At 27.8% G+C, this 21,838-nt stretch overlaps 1 non-coding gene across 1 annotated transcript; it reads right to left on the bottom strand.

Annotated features, from left to right (window-relative positions):
* Positions 1-1,471: 1,471 nt before the first annotated feature.
* On the bottom strand, positions 1,472-1,544 carry Trnaf-gaa. The gene has a single exon. It is a non-coding gene; the product is annotated as a tRNA-Phe (tRNA).
* Between the last annotated feature and the right edge of the window lie 20,294 nt (positions 1,545-21,838).

Here is a 21,838-nt window from a genome sequence, read left to right as displayed (position 1 = left end):
TAATTACTTCAATTTTAATGGTAACATTATTGTTTGACTTTTTCATTTATTTCGTATCTGTCCATGTCATATCTTATGTCATATAAAAACAAACGTCAAAATAATAATATCTGAAAGACTATGATGTAATCACTTCAATTTTAATTATATTTACTGATATTTTCAAAATTTTATTGAACAAATAAGTTTTCACTCGAAAATATCACAAATACTTATAATATTTATATAATCAATTGTGGTAACTTTATTGTTTGACATTTGACAGCAAAATATATTATCTGTCAATGTCATTTATTTCGTATCTGGCAATGTCATATCTCATGTTATATAAAAATAAACGTCCATAAAATTTATTTCTTTTTGAATAATCAGTTAATTACAAAATATATATAAATTGTTTAAATCTTATTTATTTAAAAATAATCACAGAAAATAACTGTTATTAATTTATAATATTTTTTTTGGATTTATTTATTTATTATTCCTTAAAAATAGTGTGATTTGAAAGATGTAATTACTTCAATTTTAATGAAATATTTTTAGTGATTTTTTAATTTTATTGAAGTAATAATTTTATACTAGAAAATATGACAAAAATTATCATATTTTTTATATAATCAATTGTGGTAACTTTATTGTTTGACATTTGACAGCAAAATATATTATCAGTCAATGTCATATCTCATGTCACATAAAAAATAAACGTCCTTAAAATATACTTCTACTTTTAAGAATTGATAATTTGATTATAAAAGTTTTGGATTTATTTAGAATTATTACTTAAAAATACTGATATATGAAAGATTATTATCTAATTACTTAATAATTTTTTTTTTTAATTTATTTTATAATAAGTTTTTATTCGAAAATATGACAAAAATTGTGGTAACTTTATTGTTTGACATTTGACAGAAAAATATATTATCTGTCAATGTCATTTATTTCGTATCTGTCAATGTCATATAAAAATAAACGTCCATAAAATTTACTTCTATTTGTATATTTTCACTGACTCTTTGAATTCTCGTTTGTTGTTACCAAGAATTTTATGATTTAAAAAGTGATTAAATTCATTTAAAAACATATTACTGTGGTATAACAATGATTTAAACACAAAAGTTCTATTAAATTTGAAAAAAAAAAATGTATTCACAGTATTCATTTAAATGCGAAATAAACACTGCTTTTCCAAGTAACAATTTTTCATTAATTCATAATTAGCAATATTTTTCAATAATTACAAAATAATTAATATTTCTATTATTTCTTGATATTTATCTGTGTAAAACAACAAAAATATTAATTACATAAGAATTAAATCTATAATATTTTAATTCGTATTTAAAGTTTGCAACTTCAAAAAAAAAATGATATGTTTATAACCCAAAATCGCATATATTTAAGTTTGAAGGTCACGTAAGTCGATTAGCATGTTAATCCATACTATATAATCCAAAAGCAAAAAAGTAATTGCCGAAACCAGGGATCGAACCAGGGACCTTTAGATCTTCAGTCTAACGCTCTCCCAACTGAGCTATTTCGGCTGATAAGATTATATAAATGTTTGATAACAGACCGGCGATTGCGTAACGACCAGCTGTTACGTGATTGTTAAACCAACGAAAGCGCAAATCATTTTCTTCGCATTCTAAAAATAAATAACAAAAAAAAAAGATGCGATTTGCAATTCAATATTAACAATAAATTGTAAATGAATGAAACGTGAATGGGAACATTAGGTATTATGAAAGGAAGACGTGTGACTGGAGGACCTTGAACGTCAAATTTCGAGACTGTCGTTTTTTTCACGATCAATTCGAATCAAGTTACTAATGTGCATCCAAGTTAAAATAGCAATCTTATCTTATCAGTGATATAATTCGTTCGTTATCTATAACATCGACATCAAATATCCATATTGATTAATGCGTTTAAAATCGATGCAAGAAACGGTTTTGATAAGGTTTTATTTATAAATTTATACATCGATCGTTAAATAATTCCAAGCGTGAAGTTTCACACGGAACTCTTAGTTTTTAATCATAAAATAAACTAATTGTTAACAATTACATAATCTAAAAACATGTAATTACGTCAATTTAATTATATTAATTTGTAAATCTTGTAGCAAGTTTAAATTACACTAACAGATTAATACGTTTATGAAAAGACAAATTAACATTGTTTTTTTGCATTTACATATTCATTAGTTTTTTCGAGAAATATTCTATTTTAAACGCTAATAAATGCGTTTCACAGAAATTGTCAATTTGGAAAATGCAAACGTTTTTGAATGTGCGCGGAGGTCGATTTTTAATTGGTTCCCAATTTGAATTTCGAATTACGACTGAAATTGACGCCGCGGCCAAAGCAATTTGCATACGTTAAACCAGGTGATAATGTACTGTAATTTCCATTACAATACCATAGAGTTTCGTTTGTAAAATTTTGCAAAATACCGACAAAATGTAATGATGTTTCGACTCTTGTATATATTGGAAAATATCAGTTTTTTTGTATGAAATAAAATTCATTTATATACAAATAATGAACTTAAATCATCTTGACATCTTTCTGACAATTTCATGATTCTGAGCTCATAGAACTTCAAGCAAAAAATCATGAACCAAATGATCTTATGGTGCAAGGTCAGGGCCCAATCTAGTTTCAATGATTTTCCACAAGTTACCACAGATGTGTACGGATTTGCATCGTTTTGATGAAATACTATTTACCAATTCAAGCCATATTTCGGTGATTGCTTCCTCCAGTTTCATTAGTTATTGACAGTAAACATCTTAACTGATCGTTTGGTTCCATGGATTTGCCTCAAAATACACAACACCTTTGTAATCCTGCTAAATTGATAGCATTACCTTTTTTGATACAATTCAGCTTTCGATGTTGTTTGTACTGGTTCATCACGCTTGTATCATGATCGTTTTCAATTGATGTTATTGTAGACGATCTATTTTTCATCACTATTGATGATTTGTTTGAAAAAAGTGAAGATTTCAATGCGTTTGAAATGGATATTATAATTACTGATTCGCTTTGTTAAGTGGATCATCTTCAATTCATGCGAATATCGAGATTTTTGATGACTCCAAGACATTTAAGTGAATTTCATTTGTCTGATTTGGTCACGGTCATCATAAACTTCAGTAGATCGACCAGAATTTTAGAGTTATAGGAAAACGCTTTTAAAAGTGATAAAAATTATATCTTAGATTTTGTTAAAAAATGATTATTTTTACTTAAAGCTCTAATGTCGTTTCTATTGTTGTTTTTTATTCAGTAATTGTGATAACTACATTGTAAAGTATTTGTAAGTAAGTATTTTGTTTATTTTAATCTATTTTTTCAAATTTATGCACTTAGTAATACGGAATTTAACAGATATAAAAGTAAAAACCATGAGAAAGTGTGGTAAGATAAGAATATTTTGAAATTTTTAAAATTCCACCGACTTACGAACAAATTCGACTTACGTAGAAGCCTTTGAAACGGAACTAGTTCGTAAATCGGGGGATCCCTGTATTAAGAAAAATGTCAATGTTTGATAGTTACAGCCAATACAACAGAAAAAAAAGCAGTCAAGGAATTGTGATTATTTAATTATTCGCGACTCAACTATGGAAAAACGTGGAAGGTGGAAATGTCGAATAATTAATGAATGCGCTTGAAACTTTGTACTTGAAAAACAATAATGTTCTGAGGTCGAGTTGTCGCAATACGTTCAAACGAATAAAACGACCTGTACGTGAGAATAATTGGTAATTATGTTTTATTTTAAGTACATTTTTGTTCGGAATAACTAATTAGGAAATCGCAGGTTGTCGAACCTAGTTTAATTAGAAACGAATTTCGGGAATTTCTGATGATTGACGTGAAGAAATTAAGCAACAAATTATATGAGTGAATTGGAAGAATCGATTTTGTATAGATGTCAGAAAGTTTTTCAATGAAAATTTTTTATTCTTTCTCTCCAGAAAATCTGAAAGTTTCGGAACATACATACGGGATAATAACAATAAAACTGATGAGAGATGAGAATAAATAAAGAATTTTTTGTTAAAGAGAAATTTGCAATGAACGTTTTAGTTTTTTATGTCTTTTTTCGTTATTTCAAGACATTTTTAAGTGATTAATCTACGTAAGTTTCTTTGAAGTCCTAATGAAATTTGATTTAATTTGAAAATCTTAAATGAATGAATTGGGAGAATCGATTTTGTATAGATGTCAGAAAGTTTTTCAATGAAGAATTTTCATTCTTTCTTTCCAGAAAGTCTGAAAATTTCGGAACGTACGTATAAGATAATAACAATGAAACTGACTAGAGAATTGAGAATAAACAAAAAAGTTCTTGTTAAAGATAAATTTGCATTAAAAGTTTTAGATTTTAATGCCTTTTATCGTTTTTGCAAGACATTTTTAAGTAATTAAGCTGCGTAAGTATGGTTGAACTCCTAATAAAATTTGATTAATTTATAAATCTTAAATGAATCAATTGGAAGAATCGATTTTGTATGGATATCAGAAAGTTTCTCAATGAAGAATTTTCATTCTTTCTCTCCAAAAAGTCTGAAAGTTTCGGAACGTACGTACAGGATAATAACAATGAAACTGTAAATAGAAATAAGAATAAACAAAGGAGTTCTTGCTAAAGAGAAATTTGCATTGAAAGTTTTAGATTTTAATGCATTTTTTCGTTATTTCAAGACATATTTAAGAAATTAAGCTACGTAAGTTTGGTTGAAGTCCTAATGAAATTTTATTAATTTGTAAATCTTAAATGAATCAATTGGGAGAATCGATTTTGTTTGGATGTCAGAAAGTTTCTCAATGAAGAATTTTCATTCTTTCTCTCCAGAAAGTCTGAAAGATTTGGAATATACGTATAGGATAATAACAATGAACTGAAGAGAGAAATTAGTATAAACAAGAAGTTCTTGCTAAAGAGAAATTTGCATTAAAAGTTTTAGATTTGAATGCCTATTTTCGTTATTTCAAGACATTTTTTAGAAAATAAGATACGTAAGTTTGATTAAAGTCCTAATGAAATTTTATTAATTTGTATATCTTAAATGAATGAATTGGAAGAATCAATTTTGTATAGATGTCAGAAAGTTTTTCAATTAATAATTTTCATTCTTTCTCTCCAGAAAGTCTGAAAGTTTCGGACCGTACGTACAGGATAAAAAATGAAACTGAAGAGAGAAATGAGAATAAACAAAGAAGTTCTTGCAAAAGAAAAATTTGCATTGACAGTTTTAGATTTTTATGTCTTTTGTCGTTATTTCAAGACATTTTTAAGAAATTAAGGTTAGTAAGTTTGGTTGAAGTCCTAATGATATTAGATTAATTTGTAAATCTTAAATTAATCAACTGGGAGAATCGATTTTGTATTGATGTCAGAGTTTTTGAATGAAGAATTTTTCATTCTTTCACTCCAGAAAGTCTGAAAGATTTGGAACATACGTATAGGATAATAACAATGAAAATGAAGAGAGAAATGAGAATAAACAGAGAAGTTTTTGTTAAAGAGAAATTTGCAATGAAAGTTTTAGTTTTTTATGTCTTTTTTCGTTATTTCGTTTAAGTGATTAAGCTACGTAAGTTTGGTTGAAGTCCTAATGAAATTTGATTAATTTGTAAATCTTAAATGAATGAATTGGGAGAATCGATTTTGTCAGAAAGATTTTCAATGAAGATTTTTTATTCTTTCTCTCCGGAAAGCCTGAAAGTTTCAGAACGTACATATAGGATAATAACAATGAAACTGAAGATGGAAATGAGAATAAACAAAGTAGTTCTTGCTAAAGAAATATTTGTAATGAAAGTTTTAGATATTAATGCCATTTTTTGTTATTTCAGGACATTTTTAAGTGATTAATCTACGTAAGTTTGTTTGAAGTCCTAATGAAATTTGATTAATTTGTAAATCTTAAATGAATGAATTGGGAGAATCGATATTGTATGAAAGTTTTTCAATGAAGATTTTTCATTCTTTCTCTCCGGAAAGTCTGAAAGTTTCAGAACATACGTATAGGATAATAACAATGAAACTGAAGAGAGAAATGAGAATAAACAAAGAAGTTCTTGCTAAAAGGAAATTCGCAATGAAAGTTTTACATTCGAGTCGCGTTTCCGGGGACGTGAATAAATCTTCCGGAACGGTTTTCAGGTACATTTAAAACAGCGTAATTTTTCATCGCTGAAAACGCTGCAAACTCACCCTTTCCTTCTCTCTTTCAACATATATTTATATCCATGTGTTTCCGACCCTTTTCTCTGCAGATTTTGTATGCTCGTTGATGGTGCATCATGCATGCGATGCCGGTCTGACGGCGCCCTCATTCCATGCTAATATTTCTCTGATATTCCATCCAACATTCGATAACACATCACAAATGATGACTAATACTAGCGTACGTACAGAGCAAACATACTGGCATGTATGTCGTGCATTTAAACCCTAAGCAAAAGTCGATAATTCCACACTATCCATGCACTCGCACACAGAGCACACATTTTCCCTCATTCAAAACCAGCCGTGTGCGGCGGCATCTCTTGTTGTTGAAAAATGTATGAATGCAATCCATTTCCTGACGAATATCCACGTTTTATTCAGAACTTAAAGTGCAGTTCTCCCCTTTGGAATTTAACTTTAATATCTATGAATTATGAAAACTTAGTTTCTTAAGAGATATAAAACAGAAGTTTAATGCGATGAAAAAGTTTGAAATATTCACGTACAATAAAAAAAAATACAAAAACCTTGCTACATATAAAATTTATTGAAAATTTAGTTTGTTGTATAAAAATTTACATGTTATTAAAAATAATATTACATTAATTTTAAAAATGTGCATAAAACATGAAACTAACTTTATTAAACACCTGTTTGAACACCTGCAATAAGAAACACCTGTCTTTTTGAACACCTGCGTTTTAATTGCGATAAAAAAGTACGTTTAATTGGACACCTTCGTTTTTATTGAACACCTGCGTGAACAATTGGATTGTAATTACGATAAAAAAACACCTGCGTTTTTATTGAACACCTGTGTGAAGACTTGCATTGTAATTGCGATGAAAAACACCTACGTTTTAATTGAACACTTGCATAAACACCTACGTTTTCATTGAACACATGCGATAAGAATCGTCTGCATTTAATTGAACACCTACGTTTTAATTGCTATAAGAAACACCTGCGTTTACTTGAACACCTGCGATAAGAAACTTCTGCGTTTAATTAAACATCTACGTTAACAAATACCTGTCTTTAATTGAACACCTGCCTGAATACCTGCGTTTTTATTGAACACATACGTGAAGACTTGTGTTTAATTCAACAGCTGCGTTTATATTGAACACTTGCATAAACACCTGCGTTTTCATTGAACATATGGGATAAGAAATGTCTGCATTTGATTGAACACCTAATTGCTATAAGAAACACCTGCATTTACTTGAACCCCTGCGTAAACACTTGCGATAAGAAACTCCTGCGTTTAATTAAACATCTATGTTAAGAAACACCTGTCTTTAATTGAACACTTGCCTGAGTAGTTCAATTAATGTGTGTGTTCAATTATGCGTTTTTATTGAACACATGAATAACACTTGCGTTTACATTGAACACATGCGATAAGAAAGATCTGCGTTTAACTAAACACCTGCGTTTTTATTGAACACTTGCATAAACACCTGCATTTTCTTTGAACATTAAAACCTGCGTTTTTATTGAACACATGAGTGAACACTTGCGTTTACATTGAACACATGCGATAAGAAACATCTACGTTTAATTGAACACCTGCGTTTTTATTGAACACTTACATAAAAACCTGCGTTTTCATTGAACACATGCGATAAGAAAGGTCTGCATTTAATTGAACACCTACGGTTTAATTGCTATAAGAAACACCTGCGTTTACTTGAACCCCTGTGTGAACATCTGCGATAAGAAACGTCTGCGTTTAATTATACATCTACGTTAAGAAACACCTGTCTTTAATTTAACACCTGCCTGAGTATCTGCGTTTTTATTGAACACATGTGTAAACACTTGCGTTTGCATTGAACACATGCCATAAGAAAGATCTGCGTTTAACTAAACACCTGAGTTTTTATTGAAAACTTGCATAAACACCTGCGTTTTCATTGAACACATGCGATAAGAATCGTCTGCATTTAATTGAACACATACGTTTTAATTGCTACAAGTAACACCTGCGTTTACTTGAACCCCTGCGTGAACACCTGCAATAATAAACTCCTGCGTTTAATTAAACATCTACGTTAACAAACACCTGTCTTTAATTGAACACCTGCGTTTTTATTGAACACTTGCATAAACACCTGCGTTTTCATTGAGCACATGCGATAAGAAACGTCTGCATTTAATTGAACATCTACGTTAAGAAACACCTGTCTTCAATTGAACACCTGCCTGAATACCTGCGTTTTTATTGAACACATACGTGAACACTTGCGTTTATATTGAACACTTGCATAAACACCTGCGATTTCTTTGAACACATGCGATAAGAATCGTCTGCATTTAATTGAACACCTACGTTTTAATTGCTATAAGAAACGCATGCATTTACTTGAACCCCTGCGTGAACACCTGCGATAATAAAGTCCAGCGTTTAATTAAACATCTACGTTAAGAAACACTTGTCTTTCATTTAACACCTGCCTGAATACCTGCGTTTTTATTGAACACATACGTGAACACTTGCGTTTTTATTGAGCACTTACATAAACACCTGCGCTTTCATTGAACATATGGGATAAAAAACGTCTGCGTTTAATTGAACACCTACGTTTTAATTGCTATAGAAAACACCTGCGTTTACTTGAACCCCTGCGTGAACACCTGCGATAATAAACTCCTGCGTTTAATTAAACATCCAACTTTAAGAAACACCTGTTTTTAATTGAACACCTGCCTGAATACCTGCGTTTTTATGGAACACATACGTGAACACTTGCGTTTTATTGATCACCTGCGTTTTTATTGAACACGTGCATAAACACCGCGTTTTCATTGATCACATGCGATAAGAATTGTCTGCATTTAATAGAACACCTACGGTTTAATTGCTATAAGAAACACCTGCGTTTACTTGAAGGGGGTGAACACCTGCTTTAATAAACTCCTGCGTTTAATTAAACATCTAACTTTAAGAAACACCTGTCTTTTATTGAACACTTGCATAAACACCTGCGCAAATATCTGCATTTTCATTGATCACATGCGATACACCAAGTAAATAATTAAAATTACGTTCATCAATGCCTTTAGACGTTTGAAGAGCCACACTTTTGGACATTATCATTAATGAAATAGGCTTTGGCCACTTTTAAAGTAATTTTTTAATTTCCTAAACTAAGTTTGAAAATGTATGTGATCAAAATTATGATATACTTTGAATATACTTAACGGCAAATTATTGTTTATGATAGCTAACATCAAATTATAAGCGTTATTATAGACAACAACAAAAAAAATTGAAGAAAAAAAATAATAAAATTTTACTTCCAATTAATTAACGTTACCTAGAATGTGTTTATCTAATAAATTATTTAAGTGCAAAAAATGTAAAATTGAAATTCGGAAAGCATAGAAAAAGGTATATTTAAATATCAATTATTTTAATTAAAAAATAACTTTAGATATTTGAAAAAAAAATACATATTTGTGTCAAATTTTTTAGGATAATTCGGGTAACTGGAAATAACAATCATTAGAATAAATGTAAAGCACGTAAAAATTAAAGTAAAAAAAAAATCATAAAATTTTACTTCTAATTCTTGATTGAAGTATTTTAAGTAACAGAAACTATGGTAAATGGACAATAAAGAAAACTAATTTAAAATCCAATTATTTTAATTATAAAATAACTTTGATTGTACACACAAAGAAATGTAAACTATTGAAGAAAAAAGTGTATGACACAGTTTTTTTTTCGATGATTCGGTTAATTTAGAGGAAACTCGAATCAGTATTGAATATAACCCGATTATATTTACAGTTCTAATTGCTTTCCTTCATTAATTGATACGGAATACAGATTAATCTAATCGATGAAGAAAAAAGTACGGCATTTCTTTTCCCAAAGAATCTGGACCAACGCAAAGCACCGTAATTGATCATCAATGAATTCTTTCAAAAATTGAATCACGAGAATAAAATGCATTGGCATCAAAATATACAATGTTATATAAGGAAATTTAGCTGCCTATTAATTTTCTTGATAATTTATCAAAATATATTAAGATAAAAATAATCAAAACATATTATTTGTAGTTAATTAATTAAGAATGCATTTAGATTATTTTAAATTATTATTTTGAGAAGAAAAATAGATTAATTGTATTTTCAATTTTCAAAATTACAGACAAAAAAAGGACACAATATACTTTTAACATCAATTGCAGAAATTTCAAATAAGAAAACTGTAAATATTTAGTATGTGTATTTTTGTCAAAATGTAATTATGTATTAGTTTTACAATTATTTTAGTGTGTTATTTATCAAAATATAGTAAGAAAAGATAAAAAGAACAAAATATACATTTATATATAAATTTTAACATCAATTTCAGAAATTGCAAATTAGAAAACTGTAAATATTATATATATTTATTATCTGTATTTTTCTCTAAAAGTAATTTTTTATTAGTTTTACAATTCTTTTAGTGTGTCATTTATTAAAATATACTAAGAAATGACAAAAAAAGGACAAAATATACATTTTTATATAAATTTTAACATCAATTACAGAAATTGCAAATTAGAAAACTGTAAATATTGTATGTATTTAGAAACTGTTTTTTTTATCTAAATTTAATTTTGTATTAGTTATATAATTCTTTTTATGGGCCATTTATTAAAATATACTAAGAAATGACAAAAAAAGAACAAAATATACATTTATATATAAATTTTAACATCAATTTCAGAAATTGCAAATTAGAAAACTGTAAATATTATATATATTTATTAACTGTATTTTTCTCTAAAAGTAATTTTGTATTAGTTTTACAATTCTTTTTGTTGGTCATGTATCAAAATATACTAAGAAATGACAAAAAAAGGGACAAAATATACATTTTTATATTAATTTTAACATCAATTCCAGAAATTTCAATTTAGAAAACTGTAAATATTATACATATTTAGTATATGTATTTTTGTCTAAATGTAATTATATATTAGTTTTCCAATTTTTTTAGTGTATCATTTATCAAAATATAGTAAGAAAGGACAAAAATTTACAAAATATACATTTTAATATTAATTTTAACATTAATTCCAGAAATTGCAAATTAGAAAACTGTAAATATTATATATATTTATTATCTGTATTTTTCTCTAAAAGTAGTTTTGTATTAGTTTTACAATTCTTTTAGTGTGTCATTTATTAAAATATAGGAAGAAAGGACAAAATATACATTTTTTATATTAATTTTAACATCAATTCCACAAATTGCAAATTATAAAAGTATAAATATTGTATGTATTTAGAAACTGTTTTTTTTTTTATCTAAATTTTATTTTCTATTAGTTTTATAATTCTTTTTGTGGGTCATTTATCAAAATATAGTAAGAAAAGAAAAAAAAAGGACAAAATATACATTTTTTTTGGTATATAATTAAGAAGCAATATAAATGCAAATTGAGAAAAGGAATTCCTGTCTTAACGAGTGTGCATCGACAAAAATGCAGCGAGGAATAGCGAACGATCGGTCAGGCGACGAACCCGAGACGAAAAATCGCCTCACACTAATAAGAAAAGAACAAAAAAAAACTCCTTAAACACTATATTTAGAACGGATACATTTTCCCCATGATTTATTATAAATGATTCCAGATAAATCAAACCGCAACGCGAACGTATCATTATGATTGAGTGTTATATCATCATCAGCACGAGTCAATTTTATTTATTTATTTATATATTTATTTATTATTGTTATTATGTTTTTTTTTTTCGCTTGCCAAGATTGCGAGATGATCCTAGGAATGTGTGAATATTCGTCCTGGAATTGGCCAGTGCGTCCAAGTGCGTTTATTACGAGCAATAAAACGCCGGCATTCCTTAGGTAATAATGACGAGGATCACGATGATGATGATGATGATGTTTTATGGGGCCGGCCGTTAAAACTCGCCGTTCTAAATTTATTTATGCCCCGGTCCGGCATTCCATCCAGTCCGGAATTATTTCTTAATCAACAGAACCGTTTTTTTCTTCTTCTCTTTCTTGATCATTTTTTTATTCTTGATTTTACTTAATTGGATCGCAATAATATTTACGTCCATTTATTATTACTAGTTTTTTTTTTATCAATATTTGATACTGAGTTTATGGTTGTCGGGTTTTTTTTTGATAATGTCGGGATTTTGATACTGTTGGTTATCGGCAATACGATCTGCACCGATTTTTTTTTACTTAATTTTCAGATTTTTTTTTTATTCCCCCTTATCAAAAAACTGCTCTTTTCTGTATGCAAAGTGCGTTCCTGTTACATAGCCTCGCCACGGCCGGAATACTAAAATCGCTCTCCTCCGCCGCCTCGCACGAATCTCGGTTGCGCCAATCGATCGATAAGCTTCCGAACCTTGGCTCGGTCGCAAAAGGGAAGCCTCGCAAACGATGAACCTGAAACGTTTGTTGCTCGCGCGCCCGTTTTGTTTTCGTTTCTCGTTTCCTCTTTTGTTTCGTTTGTTTGTTTGTTTGTTTCTTGCAATGAACACACGATCCAGAAGGTTGGCCTCCTCCACACTCTCTAGGCCGGACGACGCGTGCATATTTCGAGTGACCCGAGCCAAAAGCAAAACAAAACAAACAAAAACCGAAAATGAAAACTCAAACGTGCACATCAGGGGTTCCCAACGTGGTTTTTATAAAGGGTCTTCTTAACCGGAAGATTTCTATAAGTCTAGGTTTAAGATTTCTACACTATAGCAATTATATTGTCTTATTTTTCGAGAAATATTGAAATTACTGACAAATGAAATTTGTAAATTTTGACGACAAAAAAAATGGTTTGCAAAACTTTCTTACATCTTCTCCATTCTAAACCAACTAGATTTATCAATGCAAAGAAATCAACACAACATGTTTTCCATTCGAGATTAAATAGAGGCGATGAAATGGATTAGATTGTTTTTGAAATTTTTCCAAATTATTCTCAAATGATTAAAGATAATTGTGAATTTGATAAAGAACATAAACATTATCTAATACAATTCTTGAATTGATAAAGGATTTAAGTTTTAATTCATTTTTCAAGAAAAATAGTTTGGTACCATTTTTGAATACATATTTGGAAGGAATGTCCGTTTAATTGCACTTGCTCACTATTCTCAATATTGAATTGACTTCGAATAGACTCTTACATGCGAATAGCATTGAGTAACGCAATTGAAGTGCGAATATACAAATTAGTGAAGTGTATTCAACAGCAGAAATCTCATTAATTTGGAACATAGTATTTTTAAAATAAATACAGATAAACGTCGTTTTACGCCGGTTCGATTTACGCTGATTCCTTAAATAACGCTTATTAATTGCTGATTTTACTTTTATATAGTTCTAAACCCTATAGTTACCTCACTGTAAATATGGGTTCATTTTACGCCTGTTCGATTTGCGACGGCTTTTGTAGGAACGTAATCACGGCGTAAAACGACGTTCACCTGTATTACCAATTATTTTTTCATTATTATAACTAGAAGTTATATAAAATATAAGAAATGACAAAAGAAGGGATAAAATATATATTTTTATATAAATTTTCACATCAATTACAGAAATTTCAATTATTAAACTGTAAATATTATATATATTTATTGTCTGCATTTGTGTCTAAATTGCACTTGCATTAGATTTACAATTCTTTTTGTGGGTCGTTTATGAAAATATACTAAGAAACGACAGAAAAAAGGGACAAAATATACATTTTTATATTAATTTTAATATCAATTCCAGAAATTTCAAATTAGAAAACTGTAAATATTATACATATTTAGTATCTGTATTTTTGTCTAAATGTAATTTTGTATTAGTTTTACAATTCTTTTAGTGTGTCATTTATCAAAATATACTAAGAAATGACAAAAAAGGGACAAAATATACATTTTTATATTAACTTTAACATCAATTCCAGAAATTTCAATTTAGAAAACTGTAAATATTATACATATTTAGAAACTGTTCTTTTTTATCTAAATTTTATGTTGTATTAGTTTTATAATTAAAATATAGTAAGAAAGGAAAAAATAAAGGACAAAAATATACATTTTTTTATATAAATTTTAACATCAATTACAGAGTAGACAGAATAGACTATTACATGCGAATAGCATTGAGTAACGCAATTGAAGTGCGAATATACAAATTAGTGAAGTGTATTCAACAACAGAAATATCATTAATTTGGAACATCGTAATTTTAAAATAAATACAGATAAACGTCATTTTACGCCGGTTCGATTTACGCCGATTCCTTAAATAACGCTTATTAATTGCTGATTTTACACTTATATAGTTCTAAACCCTATAGTTACCTCACTGTAAATAATGGTTCATTTTACGCCGATTCGATTTGCGACGGCTTTTGTAGGTACGTAACCACGGCGTAAAAAGACGTTCACCTGTATTACCAATTATTTTTCCATTATTATAACTAAAAGCTATATAAAATCACTATTTTATAACAAGTCGCATGAATAACGTTGCTGAAACTGCAATAGCTGGACTTAGAAACTCTCTATCACTCACCGAATTCCCCAAACCATACACCAACTGACTACCACTGTTTCTATGAATAGAACCACTTCTTGCAGGGAAAACTATATCATTGCCTTTTGTCATTTTGTCACCACTCGATCTTCAGGCTTCTTCGAGCTGCCTGCATCAAAAACCTACCGTTAAGATGGCTAAACTGTATTTACAGTTTAGACACATGCTTTTGTTAATTATACTACTTCTTTTTCAGATATAATAAATTAAACTTTCAGTTGGAAATCAGATATTTCGAAAGAAATGAGATAATATTAACGCCAGAAAATTTAGATGTCTTGAATTATAAAATCATTGGAAATCGACACAGCCAATATTCATTTATCCTTGTAAGATTAATTAATTGAATTAAAATAGAATTTTCAATCTAAAATCAATTTTTGTGAATTAGCCAAATTTTGCAATTTCAAAGACATTCGTAAAAATATATTCCAGATCCATAAATATCTGCAAAGCATTATTTTTTAGATTATCCTAATTCTCAGTTATTACAGAGTGTGGCAGAAATAACTCCTACATTGAAAAAAGTGGTAAGTTTTCATTTCTCGATGTATAAAATATAAAAAAAAGTTTTTTGATACTTCAAGTTTTAAAAATTATATCGTCCAAATATATAATTATATCGTCCTACTGGACATTTTTAGTAGAGTTATTTCTTCCGAATGTTATATTACCAAAAAAATATGAATTAAATTTATCAGAACGCAGTGATTTAAAATTAATTAAAATTAATACTAAGAAAAAAACATCAACCACAAAAATCACATTTTTTTTAATTGCATTAAAGATTCATTACAATATACAAAATTTAAGGGTTGATTGAAATCTTCTTTTGTATCCAAGTGATTCCATGTAAAAAAAAGGTTGAGAAACCCTGATATATATATACAAGAAGAAAGTTCGCAGGAGATTTCGTTAGAGATTTTCAAAAAAACCTTAGTTCAATTAAATTTTACTTAATTAAATCAAAACCAATCAACTTTTCTATATAGTTTTTTTTTAATTATATGAAAAGCTGTCTTCTAATGTGCATATTTTGATATAATCGATTTTTTTTAAATTTTTTCAGTTTTTGGAAAGTTTCAAAAAACTTACTTCCATTCAAATTTACTTAATTTAACCAAAATCTATAAACATTTCTGCATATTTTTTTTTTATTATATGAAAAGTTAAGCATTGAGCATGTTTTGATATAACAATTGTAACGTTATGTTAATTAATGACAGAAATTCATCTTTTTTTTTCATTTGTTTTAAATGTTTCTAGATTTAAAAAATAGTTCAATTAGATTTTTTTTTATTTAATTAGTTAACAACAAATCTGTTAACATTTTTCTATATTTATTTAATCACATCAAAAGCTGTCTTCTATTATGTATATTTTGATATGATCGATTTTTTTCAATTATTTCAAAAATTTCAAGATTTTCAAAAAACTTACATTTTTTTTTTAATTGCATTAAAGATTCATTACAATATACACAATTTAAGGGTTGATTGAAATCTCCTTTTGTATCCAAGTGATTCCATGTAGAAAAAAGGTTGAGAAACCCTGATGTGTATATATATATACAAGAAGAAAGTTCGCAGAATCCGAGCAGTGAACGGATTCCTTGTAATCCTACTCGTTCATTGGAAACCAATTAGCGCGCGATCGCCTCCGGTGTTTGCACTGGTTCTTTCCTTTTTATTCGATTATCAAAATATTTAGTTGATCCTTGCTGAGAGATGATCTATGATCCTGCGCCGTAGTCATTATAGTAATTGCATCGTAAATCGCGTAATCGCTTTGTGCGTGCAAAAAACAAAACGCGTTCACCGCATTTATTCCTTTCGAAGGACCTCTTTTATTGTTTTTTTCTGTCTTTTTCATTTTTGTTTTGTTGTCGACTATAAAAAGTTACCGAGAAAAGAAAAGACATATCAGCCTTGAAGATGTTCGGGGAAGTTATGAATATTAAAAATTCACTTCAAACGAATCCACAGGCTGTTATGTTATTGGGATTCCAGAAATCGCGTTTTCTCTTCGGATTTTTTTTTTGGATATCTTTATACGTAGGAGGCCACGCTCATCCCACTTTCAACTGCTCAACTGTCCAATGAGTAATATGTCAAATGATATTTTTTTCTTATAACTATGTTCATTATTCAATTACGTTATTACAAAAACTCAATTTTCCTTTATTATTTATTTAGTTTTTTTTTTCGAATTTGAAATATTACCAAAAATTTCATTTTCGATATTTAAAAATCTATCAATTTTTTCTATATTTTTTTTAATAATATATCAAGTGTGCACATTTTGATATCAAATGTATTATGTAATGACTGAGATTTATCGATTTTTACATTTGTTTGATACTTTTCGAGATTTTCAAAACATTTAGTTCAAGTAGATTTTTCTTTATTTAATTGGTTAACACCAAATCTGTTAACATTTTTCTATATTTATTTAATCACATCAAAAGATCACTAGATGACAGATCTAGTGTACATATTTAGAAACCATCGATTATTTCTTTCAAAAAAATTCAAGTTTAATTACTTTATTAAATCAAAATCTATCAACATTTCTATATTTTGTTTTAATTATATAAAAAGTTGAGCATTGGGCATTTCTTTATATAAATATTGTTACGTAAACTTAATTAATAACTGAAATTCATCTCTTTTTTTTTCAATTGTTTTAAACAGATTTTCATAAACAGATAGATCAATTAGATTTTCCTTTTTTAATTAGTTAACTCCAATTAATTAACATTTTTCTATATTTATTTAATCACATCAAAAGCAGTCATCTAGTGACTCTGTCATCAAAATTTTAGAGATTTTCAAAAAACCTTAGTTCAATTAAATTTTACTTAATTAAATCAAAACCTATCAACTTTTCTATATAGTTTTTTTTAAGCTGTCTTCTAATGTGCATATTTTGATATAATCGATTTTTTTCAATTTTTGGAAAGTTTCAAAAAACTTAGTTCAATTCAATTTTACTTAATTTAACCAAAATCTATCAACATTTCTGCATATATTTTTTTTTATTATATGAAAAGTTAAGCATTGAGCATGTTTTGATATAACAATTGTAACGTTATGTTAATTAATGACAGAAATTCATCTTTTTTTATCAATTGTTTTAAATGTTTCTAGATTTAAAAAATAGTTCAATTAGATTTTTCTTTATTTAATTAGTTAACAATTTATTTAACCACATCAAAAGCTGTCTTCTATTATGCATATTTTGATATGATCGATTTTTTTCAATTATTTAAAAAATTTCGAGATTTTCAAAAAACTTAGTTCAATTACTTAATTAAATCAAAATCTATCAACATTTCTATATTTTTTTTAATTATATAAAAAGTTGAGCATTGAGCATTTCTTTATATAAATATTGTTACGTAAACTTAATTAATGACTGAAATTCATTTTTTTTTCAATTGTTTTAAACGTTCCTAGATTTTCAAAAACAAATAGATCAATTAGACTTTTCTTTATTTAATTAGTTAACTAATTATTAACATTTTTCTATATTTATTTAAGCACATCAAAAGCTATCATCTATTATGCATATTTTGAAACCATCGATTATTTCTTTCAATTGTTTTAAAATTTTAGAGATTTTCAAAAAACCTTAGTTTAATAAAATTTTACTTAATTAAATCAAAATCTATAAACTTTTCTATATAGTTTTTTTTTAATTATATGAAAAGCTGTCTTCTAATATTGTTGATATCATCGATTTTTTTCAATTTTTTTTTAATTTTAGACATTTTCAAAAAAGTTAGTTCAATTAAATTTTACTTAATTTAACCAAAATCGATCAACATTTCTGCATATTTTTTTTTATTCTATGAAAAGTTGAGCATTGAGCATGTTTGATATGACAATTTTTACATAATGTTAATTATTGACTGAAATTAATCTTTTTTTTCAATTGTTTTAAACGTTTCTAGATTTCAAAAAAATAGGTTAATTAGATTTTTTTTTATTCAATTAGTTAACTTCAAATGTATTAACATTTTTCTGTATTTATTTAATCACATCAAAAGCTGTCATCTATTATGCATATTTTCAAATTATCGATTTGTTTATAAAATACTTATTTCAAAAAGATTTTACTTAATTTAATCAAAATCTATCAACATTTATATAATTTTTTTTTAAATTATATGAAAAGTTGAACATTTTGTAATATAAATATTGTTACGTAATGTTAATTAATGACTGAGACTCATCGGTTTTTCTCAATTATTTTAAAATTTTCAAATACTAACTTTAATTTCTGTAAGAGGAATTTTGCATTTTTTGTTTGTTTCAAAGAAAAACTTTTTGTTCTTACTGAATTTAGAATAACAGTTCGATCAAATATTGAATATCGAACTATTCGATTTTAACGTTAGTAAGATCAATTTAGTATATTTTTTGTACAGCTAAAACTTTAATATTTGATAAAACCATGATTTTAATATCTATTTTAGTAGATTTTAAACTTCAATACTTGTGTAGAAGTCCATCATTCTAAACTCTAATTTCTATAAGAAAGAAATACTGTTGTAGTCTAACTTAGTAGATATTAATAGATCTAAAACTTCATTACTTGATGAGACCAACAGTTTGAGTTTTAATTTTCGTAAGAAAGAAAAATTTAGAAGTTCAATTCTTGATGAAATCATGATTTTATACTTTAATTTCTATAAGAAACAAAAATCTAAAACTTGTTTAGTCAAATTTTGTAAAACGAAAACTTCAATATTTGATGAAACCATCATTCTAAACTCAAATTTATATGAAAAAGAAAGAATGGTATAAACTAATTTAGCAGATCACTTTAAATTTCGTAAGAAAGTAAGATGTAGGAGTTCAATTCTTGATGAAATCATCATTTTATACTGTTATTTTATATAAGAAAGAAAGATCTAGAACTTATTTAGTATATTTTTATAGATTTAAAACTTCAATACTTGATGTAACCATCAATTTCAGCTTCAATATTCGAAAGAAAGATCTAGAACTTTAATTATTGATAAAACCATCATTTTATACTTTAATTTCTATAAGAAAAAATATAATGTTATAGACTAATTTTGTAGATTTCTACAGATTTAAAACTTCATTAGTTATTGAGATCATCATTCTAAACTTGAATTTCTATAAGAAACTAAGATCTAAAAAATCTAAAACTTATTTAGTAGAGTTTTGTACAATTAACATTTCAATATACTTTAATTTTCGTATGAAAGAAAGATGTAGATCATTAATATTTGATGAGACAATCATTTTATACTTTAATTTCTGCAATGAATGAAAAATGTAGACTAATATTATACTTTTTTTTGTACAACTAAAACTTGAATACTCGATAGGGTCATCCACGTTGACAATAAGGAAGTGCAATCGAACCGTTTCAATTTCCACCGAGTTTCATATGCTAAACACGGTGAAATGTGATTAAGTAATGTAGGATATGATTATAATACAAGAAGCAGGAAGGATTGGAAACGCGTTATAAGCTAAATATACGTTTTCGATAGTGCACATTACGTAACAGCCACACGAGGAGCGGCGTTTTTTTTTTGTTTGCAAATTTCACCTTTCCGTTTTGTACACTTTTTTTTTTCGCCACTTTTCCTGCAAACAAATTCAGGAATTTAATTGATTCACCAAAGGAATCCGAGAGAGCGTAGTATATATTTTACGACTTTCGTTTGTTGTTGTTGTTGCTGATGATGATGTTGCCTCCTCTTCCTTATTTGACGACTTACGTTACCGGTTGTACGTTTTACGCCTCGGCTTTGAATTATCACCTGTTCGGTTTACAATAACAACAACAACAAAGAAAAATCATCAATTAAATATTTAAAAGAAAAAAGATGTGTGTTGCATAATAACAATTTTCTTATTTGTCGCAGATTTCCAACTTACTTCTTAAATGTACAACGATGACTTGATAATCTTACGATCTGTGATACAACTCTAATCATCTTCTAATCATTTAAGTAAGTCTAATTTCAATTATCAAGTAAATCCATGAGTTCTTATTAGCATCGTTCGTTTATAAATGTAAACCAAGGCTATCCATATTTAGATTTTTTAATTAGCCATTACTTTCTGACCTCAGCTATTTTCAAGTTTCAAACGCATCTAAATTACTGTAAATAGAAGCAAATTCCCCCCAATGAAATGTAGCAGCATTATTCCCAGTAGATTTCCAAGTATCTACCAGATTTGAAGGAAACAATTTGTTCGAAAATGCAGTTAATTAGTCCGTCGGTTCAAGAATAATAACCGCGTGTTTCTATTGATTTGCGGGAAGTAATTAGTCGGAACATAAAGTTTATGGCTTCGCTCGTTCATTAGGAATTAATGCCTCGTTAAAATCAAGCAGAGATATAAACGAACAACGCGATTTCCACGAACCGCCCTTAATGTTAAAGTTATATACTTTTCTCTTGCAGAATGAATTCTCAAGGCCACCAGAATCTTAATTTAAGTAAACTATTAGTATTTAAGAAAACCTCACAAAAAGCCTTACTTTCAAGTGGTTCGAATTAAGGTAAATTCTATCTATAATTTGTTTGTCTTTACTAATTTTGTCTGCTTATTATGGATTCAATCCATTGGAGAGTAAAGCTTTCCTATAATCAGTGCATAATTAGCGTAATTAATCTAAGTCCAAAGTGAACCAATTTCAAAGTATAATTAATTAACTCCTAGGATTAGTAACAAAATTTATAAGTTCCGGTGACACAAAAAAATATTGAAGTCTCCAATGAAAAACGAACGAGATATAAGAGAAACGAGTAAATGTATAGGAAGATGAGTTCGCTGAAAGCGCACAGAATTCGTTTTATATCGCGACTTGGGAAATCCGCGCACTTTCAGCGTTTTTTTTTGTTTATTAAATAAAAATTAATTCAGCCGAAACTCTCCGCGGCGAATCCGAATTTGAACTAAGTACGCGTTCAACACGGGAGTCTCGAAAGGAATTTCGTACGCAAGAAAAAAAGCT

The sequence above is a fragment of the Nicrophorus vespilloides genome, unplaced genomic scaffold, assembly GCF_001412225.1.
Source record: "Nicrophorus vespilloides isolate i.1.1-1 unplaced genomic scaffold, Nicve_v1.0, whole genome shotgun sequence".
Taxonomy (NCBI): domain Eukaryota; kingdom Metazoa; phylum Arthropoda; class Insecta; order Coleoptera; family Silphidae; genus Nicrophorus; species Nicrophorus vespilloides.
This window is presented reverse-complemented; position numbering and strand designations above follow the sequence as displayed.